Here is a 9,694-nt window from a genome sequence, read left to right on the forward strand (position 1 = left end):
CTTTGGAGAAACTAAAAATTCTCCCTGTTCAGTTTTCTGCTGCAGACGCCGGTAACATAGAGCTGGTTGCAAAGTGTGCTATGCAATCAACTTCATGGCTGGATTATTGGTTAAGCATGATTGGCTATCTCGTCAAGAACGAGGACTTCTCCACTCTTACGAGGAGAGAGACACTGATCTCTTTCCTTCTCTTGGGTGCAAAAACACTCAAATTCTTGATGGAGAACATGGTGAACCAATGGGTCAACTGGATCTTGAGGCGACGTGATGCAGTTGTCTCGAGATTCCAGAGGCAGGTACCGAAGAGAAAGGCAATAGGGCTGCGCAGTGCTCAGCGGACCGATGAAGATGGGTGATCCAAAACGCTCTCCTCCAGCGGGTTGTCTCCTCTCACTCCTTCCACCAGGCTCATCCAAAGCAGAGACAAGTGTCCCAAACCTCAGATTGGCCAGAAGCAGAACTCCCTAAAGAAGAAAGACGCAAAGCCTTCCTTTCATCCCTGAGGACGCAAAGGTGAAGGCAAGAAATCCCGGCGAGGACAACCACGCCAGGGAGGGCAATCCTCCGACCAATCCACTGGTTGGGGGATGCCTTATAAGCAGATGGCAGAGGTGGATGAATTACGGAGGCGACCCTTGGTCGACTTTCGTATTAAGAAAGGGATATATCATCCCTTTCATCGACTCTCCCCCTCCACTGACTCAAAGTCCAACTGTGACTAGGTCTTATGCCAAGGGATTGGCAAAGGACCAGGTCTTACGGACCAAAGTTAGGACCATGCTAGAGAAGGGTATTCTCCAGGAGGTCCAGGGATGGTCCTCAGGCTTTTACAGTCACTTATTTCTTGTAAAAGAGACGTCTGGAGGCTGGAGACCCATTATAGACCTCTCAGTCCTGAATAAGTTTGTCCTATAAACTCCGTTCATCATGGAGATGGCACAAACGGTCAGACAGGCTGTCAGACCGAACGACTTCATGATCTTGTTGGACCTGAAAGACGCGTACTTCCAGATCCCAATACATCAGTCTTCAAGGAAGTACCTGCGCTTTACTATGGACAATCAGATATACCAATTCAAAGTGCTGTGCTTCAGCTTGTCCACAGCACCCCAGATGTTCACAAGAGTCTTTACTCTTGTGTCCACGTGGGCACACAAGAAGGGCATTCGTCTTCTTTGATACCTAGAGGATTGGCTAGTTCTAGCAGACTCAAAGGAGAGACTTCTCCATCGAGAAAAACTTCCGGCCATCTGTCAGGATCTGGGGATCCCGATAAATAGCGAAAAGTCTCATCTGCAACCGGTCCAAGATATGGTATATCTAGGGGTGAGAATTGAGACCACACTAGGCAAGGTCTTTCCGTCCGAGGACAGAATGAAGAGACTGAAAGAGGTAACCCAGGACTTCCACGTGAGAGACGAACTGCCAGCACATAAATAGCAGAAGCTGTTAGGGCACCTAACTTCTCTCGAGAAGTTGGTCCCTCAGGGCCGTCTCCGCATTTGGTCACTTCAGTGGCAACTGAAGACGTTTTGGTCTCAGCACAACAGACCCACCGGACACTTTAGTGCCGATGGGAATCAAACAAAAGAGAGACCTAAGCTAGTGGGTGTTAGACACCAACCTGCTCAAAGGAATATATCTCTCTCCTCCCTTGGATTTGATCCTTTTCACGGATGCATCAAAAGAAAGGGGTGGGGGGAGGTGCTCATCTGTTACGCCTGACGGCATCTGGGCTTTGGTCCGAATCCGAAAGGCGGTGCCACATCAACCTCCTGGAAATGAAAGCCTCTTTTCTGGCTCTCAAGCATTTCCATCAGCTCCTTTCAGGACACCACGTAGTGCTGATGAGCAACAACACTACGGTGGTAGCTCAAATAAACAAGCAAGGAGGTACTTATTCACATCCCCTATGTTAACTAGCTGTAGAAATCCTCAGATGGACGGAAGACAACTCTGTAACCTTAACAGACTGCTTCATTCCCTGCAAAAAGAACGTGCTGGTAGACAATATGAGCAGGAGGACTCAGATAGTTGGTACCGAATGGTCTTTAAATCAACAGATAGCCAACAAAGTCTTGACTTTGTGGGGTTTGCCGACGATAGACCTGTTCACGACGTCTCTCAACCAGAAACTTCCGGTGTACTGCTCTCCAGTACCGAACCCACAGGCATTCTGCAGGATGCCTCACAATAGGTTGACCCAGAGCTAAATAAGTCCTGTCAGATTATTACTTATACCCTTAAATCAACACCTTTATCATCTTCACATAAAATAGCTGGTATCCCACCACCCCATATCTGACGAGAAACGCAAGCAACCACTAGAAAAATAAACAAATTAATAACCGTAGGCATCCACTCCTCAATCACCAGGAAGCCAGGCAAAGACCAAATTCCCACAAAAGCTTCAGAACAGTGGATGGACTAAAACCAATCTGGGTAACTGCTCACTCTAGAGAAGTGGCAGGAAAGTGATCATTAGGCATACAATGAGGTGCTGCCAAACCCAAACGAAGGCCTACCCAGTGGAACAACCCTCACCAGTAACAATTGGCTAACCCTAAACAGAGTAAAGATAAAAGTGGGCAAAACTGTAGATAATTGTCACAAATGGGGACTAGCCACCAACCCTGAATGCCCATGTGTGGCAAACTACAAACAATGGAACACATCCTATGAGGGTGACCATGGGGCCATAATTTTTCAGATCAAGACCTCAGAGAAACAAACGACAATGTACTCCTGTGAGTTCGACATTGGCGCGATAAGATATGATTATGATGAACCATACAATTGTAAATGTTTAATAGAAAGAGATATTTATGTTGTGGCAGGAAAAGTTTTATGGCCTCTTTAACAGACTGAGAATTTCTCTGTTTTTAAGATCTTAAGATCTGAAGAAGGAGGTGGGAGCCATTTCCCTGCTGCAGCACATGGCCTCTGGACTATCGTCTGAGTCAGATTGGTAAATGCCACAAAAACCTCCTGGAGTTGAAAGCAAAGTAACTTTGTAAATTGCTCTTCAACATTTGGTAACTCGATAGTGCTGAAAAGCGACAACACGACTATAGGGGCATATCTAAACTAGCAAAGAGATTCTATTTAATGGTAACTTTGCCAACTAGCTGTTGAAATTCTGTGATGGACAGACAAAAATGCTATCTCCCTGTCAACCTGGTTCATACCCAGCAAAAAGAATATCTTAGCAAACAAACTGAGTAGGAAATCGTAGATAGTAGGTTTCGAGTGGTCTTTTGACCGTCGGATAGCGAACAAAGTGATAACTTATTGAGGTTCACCAATGATAGATCTGTTTGTAACATCTCTGAATCAGAAGCTTCCACTGTACAGTGATACCTATGGATACGAAAGTTTCTGCTTACGAAAAATTCAGGATACGAAAAGTGATTCGAAGATTTTTATGCCCCAATATACGAATAAAATTTCAGGATACGAAAACCTTACGAGATCCCAACTCTTCGCCGAGAGTAATTTTAAAAAGCGCGCGTCGCCAGACTTTGAACTTGGGTAGACTCACTTACAGCCTCCCGCTCACCCATTGGTTATCTCCCTACTCAGATGCTAGCTGACGCCATAAGATCCTGCTTTCCTATTGGTCGGCAACTATCCCAGCTTGCTTACGCACGGGCGTTCATCTCTCTCTCTCTCTTTTCGTTCCGACTGCGGTATCGTTAACAGACATTGTGTGCTTTCGCTTGTTTGACGAAGTGTTAATAAACGGTACATTCGTACGCCACGTGTTATCGTTATTAAACATTCGTTACTGTGCACTGTACTGTATTAGTGTTTACTATACATAGTACTGTATATAACGTACGTAGTGTATTATATTACGTATTACTGTAGCCATGGGTCCCAAGAATGTTGCCGAAGGAAAGAAGAAGAAGACGATGCTTTCGATGGAGACGAAACTTGAAATCGTAAAAAAGTACGAGTCTGGCATGCGTTTAAGTGCGATCGCCAAGGAGTATGGCTGGAATCCATCTACGATAGGCACCATCCTGAAGCAGAAGGCGGCCATCAAAGCAGCGGCACCTTCTAAGGGCGTCACTATTTTCTCCAATAAGAGAACCCACGTGCATGATGAGATGGAGAGGCTGCTTCTTGTGTGGATCAAAGACAAAGAGATCTCAGGAGACACCATCACTGAGACTACAATTTGCCTGAAGGCCTCCGCCATTTTCGGTGATCTCGTGCGTTCTCAGGCCGAAGAAGGGGCAGGAGAAGGAACATCCCAGCAGGAACCAGAGTTCAAGGCTTCTCGGGGGTGGTTCGAGAAATTCAAGAAAAGGACTGGCATTCATTCAGTGGTACGGCATGGGGAGGCAGCCAGCTCGGACACGAAGGCCGCCGAAGCCTTTGTTAAAACGTTCAACGAGTTGACTCTGCAGGAAGGCTACAGTTCGCAGCAAGTTTTCAATTGCGACGAAACTGGACTCTTTTGGAAGAAAATGCCTCGTCGGACGTTCATCACGGCGGAGGAGAAGAGGCTACCCGGACATAAGCCTATGAAGGACAGGCTTACCCTTGCCTTTTGTGCAAACGCCAGTGGGGACTGCAAGATAAAGCCCCTGCTGGTGTACCATTTAGAAAATCCCCGAGCCTTCAAAGCCCACAAAGTCATCAAAGAGAACCTTCCCGTGATGTGGAGGGCGAATGCTAAAGCCTGGGTAACGAGGCAACTTTTCATTGATTGGGTGAATGTCTGCTTCGGTCCGACTGTCCAAAAATATTTGGAAGAAAAGCGCCTCCCTATGAAATGTCTGCTGGTGTTGGACAATGCTCCAGCTCACCCTCCTGTCCTCGAGGAATATCTTCTGGCCGAGTATTCCTTCATAAAGGTCCTATATCTACCGCCTAACACCACCCCTCTCCTCCAGCCCATGGACCAGCAAGTTATTTCAAATTTTAAAAAATTGTACGAGAAGCATCTCTTCCAGAGATGTTTCCAAGTCACAGAGAGTACAAACCTCACTCTGCGTGAATTCTGGAAAGATCACTTTAATATCGTGATATGCCCCAAATTCATCGATCTCGCTGGGCAGGAAGTTTCGAGGCGTACCCTGAACTCATCTTGGAGGAAGCTGTGGCCTGATGCTGTCTCTGCACGAGACTTCGAGGGGTTCGGGAAGCCTGGATGCGAAGCCGAGATCGTTGACGATCCTGAACCCATTCAGCAGTCTGAGGTGGCTGACATCGTACATCTTGGTACAGTACGTCCATGGGGCTGGAAGTTAGCGGCGAGGATGTAGATGAACTTATCGAGGAGCACCACGAGGAGTTGACGACGGACGACCTGAAGGAGTTGGAGACGATGCAAGTGAGTGTTGTTCAAGAGCAGTTCTCTAGCGGTGATGAGGAGGATGTTACACCTTTGAAAACGGCAGACATTAAGGAAATTCTCGCATGTTTCCATAAAATGGCAGACTACGTCGAAAAGGAACATCCAGAAAAAGTTTATACCAACCGTGCGCTTCAACACTGCAATGACGTTTGCCTAACGCATTTTAGAAATGTGTTGAAAATTAGGCAGAAACAAGCTTCAATGGATAGTTTCTTATTAAAGAGGCCAGCGGTATTAGTAGGCCAAGACGAAGGTGAAAGTGAAGAAAAGAAACAGAAAAGAGGAAGTGATGAAGAATTAGAAGGTGAAAGTAAAGAAAAGAAACAGAAAAAAGAAAGTGATGAAGAAGTAGAAGAGATTTAGAAAATATGAAAAACGTAAAAGTTATAAAAAAGCAAAAAAAAAAATTCAATTTTAAGTTTTATGTTACCGTTAAGTGTTAAAGTAATTTTTTCTTTCATTTTATAGTTTTCCATACGTAATGTTAAGTGTTAATTATTTCTGCCATTTTTTTATTTCGTAAAGTTTAAGTGTTAATGTGTTAAGTGTGTAAATTACTGTACTTAGTCTGTCACTTGTTACGTTTTCTGCCTTATGCCATCCTCCTCTGCCGCGACTTCGCTATCGGACACCGTCTCAATCAAAAGGTAAGTTTCAACTTTTTTGTTACACTAATTAACTGTAACCTTTTTTTCAGGGTATCGATCCTTAATTTAGGTGTACGTACAGGTAACAATACACCTTCACTGATCCAAATGCTTTACATACAGTACCGTAACTTTTATACAGTAGTAAAGAAAACGGACTGTTTCTTAGGGCTTGGGGGGGATAACTAGGCTATAACTACATTATTGAATAATCTCATAGTGGTTTCTGGAATGGATTAGGCTGTTTTTAATGGTTGGGTTAATTATTGAATGATAGAAATGGCTGCATTGCATGTTTATTACTACAGTTTAGCGTGTTTATGGAAGAAAAGGTGTCTTTTCGTAAGGCTTGGAACGGATTAGGCTATTTACATGTAAAACGCGACTCAGGATACGAAAAAATCGGGATACGTAACCGTATCCTGAACGGATTACTTTCGTATCCTGAGGCATCACTGTACTGATTGCCAGTACCAGATCCACAGGCAGCATTCCTGAACGCTTTCCAACACCCGTGGAATGACCTAGTCATGTATGCTTTCCCCCAGTTCTGTCTATTGAGGAGACTCCTTATCCGGGTAAGATTGTCAACCAGCCTATCGATGACCTTAATAGCTCTACTGTACAGACGGCAGAATGGTTCCTGGACCTTCTAATGCTACTGCCAGAGGTACCGAGGGAGCTGCCTTTCCTTTACCACCTTCTATACCTGGCCCACACTAAGATTTACCATCGGGCTCTGTGAGCTCTTAATTTTCACGCGTGGAGGTTATCCAGCATCTCCTCTCTGATAGAGGCTTTTCGCGACCAGTGGCGAAACAGATGTCTGGTATCTCTGAAGGTCCTCGGCCTCGGCCTCAGTCTACCAGGTGAAGTGGGTTATCTTTGGTTGTTGGGTTAGTGGAAAGCATGCCTCTCCATTCAGGCCACTCTACCCCTAATTGCAAATTTTTACTATATCTCTGGGAGGAATAACTCTGCTCTGTCTGAGTGAAGAAAGGCTATCACTCGGCCTTGTGCCAAGTCCTTATATTGAAGTATATTGAAGGGGCTAGATATTTCCTCCTCAGCAGAGCTGTCTATGCTTATACAAAATTTTGAACAGTCTTGTCCTCTGTCGGAAGTTAGACCACCTCTATGGAACATGTTCCTATGAGCCTTTACACCAGGCTTCAGACTGCGATCTCAAGTGAGAAATAGTCTTCTTCTTGCCTTAGCCTCCACCAAAAAGGGTAAGTGAGTTACATGGTCTCGCTTACGACATCGCCCTTTCAATGAGGTGGCGACAGGTTACGTTCATACCGAGCCATCAACAAAGCTCACAACCCAGAGCTCATGGTGTCAGGCTCATAAGCTCATCCCTGGCATTCAAGAAGAACTTCTCTGTGATGCAGGTACGTGTACTTTAAGCAGGGGTGTGGAGGAGTCAAACCACCCTTACCACCTACGGCCTGCATGTTACTTTACTTTTACAATAGGGCCTGTGGTGACTGCATAACACATAGTCTAGCTGCCTTAGCTCCTCACAGGACTATTATCAGTTGTTCAAGGGCAGTAGTTACTGTGTTATTCTAAGATGAATGAATAATGAATGGCTGGTCTTTTCTTCATCTTCCCCTTTCGCGGGGCATAACATCCGAAGACTCTGTCAGCTCTGTGTATAATCACAACCTGTGATTATACATAGCCTTGACAGTCACAATTGAGTTCAAACGTTCATCTTCACTTGAGCTCAGGCCATCGACCTGTTGATATTGACAAGCCACTGGTCTACTAGGTGTAAGGATGCTTATCGATCGCATTAGCATACTCGGATACTGCAATCCTGGGTATAAAGTTTCAAGCGGCTGAAGGGACTTCTACCCACTGTAGTTTGATTCTCCTTATGTAGAGAACATAGGTTTTGTACTTTGTGTGGAAACAAATGACAAATTTGGAAGTAATTTTGATTTTTCCTAACAATACAAACCTGAGAGAGAGCTCCCTCCACTTCCTGATCTACTCAAACAACCAAATGTGCAGATATTCCCTAGAGCTGTAGATTCCCTGCGTCTTCACGTTTAGAGTTTATCCAGAAGCTCCTCATGGCACGAGGGTTTTCGCAACCAGGTGTGAGAAGGATGGCTAGATACCTCCGACAGTTATCTGCTGCCGTGTATCCGGCAAAGTGGTCTATCTTCTGTGGTTGGTGTCGTGGAAGGGTATTGCTCCTCTCAGTGCCACTATTCCAGTAAAAGCAGATTTTTTGTTATATCTCAGGGAGGAAAATCTCTCTTCAGTTTCGACAGTAAAAGGCTATTGCTCATCCTTAAGCCTTGCCTTTGAGCTGAAGAGTTAACATTTCCTCCTCAACGGAATTGTCTCTTCTCATATGAAGTGATATGGTTTACCTATGCCATATTATTCCCATAAACCACCTTATGATCCCAGCATTACATTAAAAGGGTATTGCTATTAAAAGACAATAAAATGAGAAATTCTTACTATTAGGGTAGTCTTCATCAGTTAACCAACTTTGAGAAATAAGCAGTATAGATACTAGGTTAGTTTAACAATAACTAATTTTATGATTGAAAGTCGTTGTATCTTATATTTTAGTTTATTCATTCTTGTTTTTGCTTGGGATTTTATTATTTTTCGTATGTTAGTAATTTTGGTCTAATTCTTCTATTAGGTATTGGTTTCCTGCGATTGAATGCAAAATATGACGAATGACAAAATTTTGAACAAACCATGAACATATAAAAGAAACTCTAAAATCACAAGAGAAATGAGGCTGAAGCTAGTAAATGTATAAAGAGATAAGTGCAAAAATAAAATAAAAAGATTACTGGACATCTGATGACTGTAGGATTTAGTCATACATTCACTGATAAGGCAGTGCTAAGCAAATGAGCCTTTGCATTAAATTCAAGTAAAAATGATTAGAAGCTGAAATCTAGTCTAGTTAACAATATACTGTAGAGTGCAATAAAAAGAGGTAGTGACAGTATGATTAACTATTGAAATGTATGGATGGCTGGGTGATATCTGACTGAAGATACAGGGGCCACTGGTGTTAAGAGGGAGTTTGTCATTTGTACCATAATTTAGGAGGCTGAACCAACAGTGCTAAACATATACAGTAATACCTTGACATACGAGCACAATCTTTAGATACAAGCATGCTTACAGATGCTATCGCTAGGTAGACGAGCACTTTGGAGTGCTTTGAGACAGCATCACCTCGTTCATTTAATGTTGTCATCGACTTTAGTACACAACTCCCATGTTGTGTTTGCATTATTTACGTGATTTTAACTGTATATTTGGGGTCATTCTTCATAATAATTCATGGGTCTAAGTAACGTTGGCATTGAGAAGAAAACACGCATAACGAAGATAAAGGTGAATCATGAGATTATCGAGAAACATGAACGTGTTGTTCAGTGAGTGAGTTTGTATGTCATTATGAGCTGAGTACATCGACAATATGTACAATCCTCAAACGGTAATAAAATAGAAATAAAAAAAGGGGAAAAATTAGATAAGAATAAAAAGTTTGAAAGATATTGAAGTAAGTTCAGTTAAGTTAATTTTAAATTTAAGTGTTACGCTATGTGTAATGAACAGTAAATACAGTACTGTTCCCCTCCCTCCTCCTCTTCCTCCTCTGCACAAACTGCTGTTCAGCACTATT

General features: G+C 43.4%; 1 protein-coding gene across 1 annotated transcript in view; it reads left to right on the forward strand.

The window, feature by feature from the left end:
* The window catches only part of LOC137619711 (peroxisomal multifunctional enzyme type 2-like), a 218,492-nt gene that overhangs the window by 110,653 nt on the left and 98,145 nt on the right, over positions 1–9,694 (forward strand).

This window comes from Palaemon carinicauda, chromosome 26 (genome assembly GCF_036898095.1).
Source record: "Palaemon carinicauda isolate YSFRI2023 chromosome 26, ASM3689809v2, whole genome shotgun sequence".
Classification (NCBI taxonomy): Eukaryota; Metazoa; Arthropoda; class Malacostraca; order Decapoda; family Palaemonidae; genus Palaemon; species Palaemon carinicauda.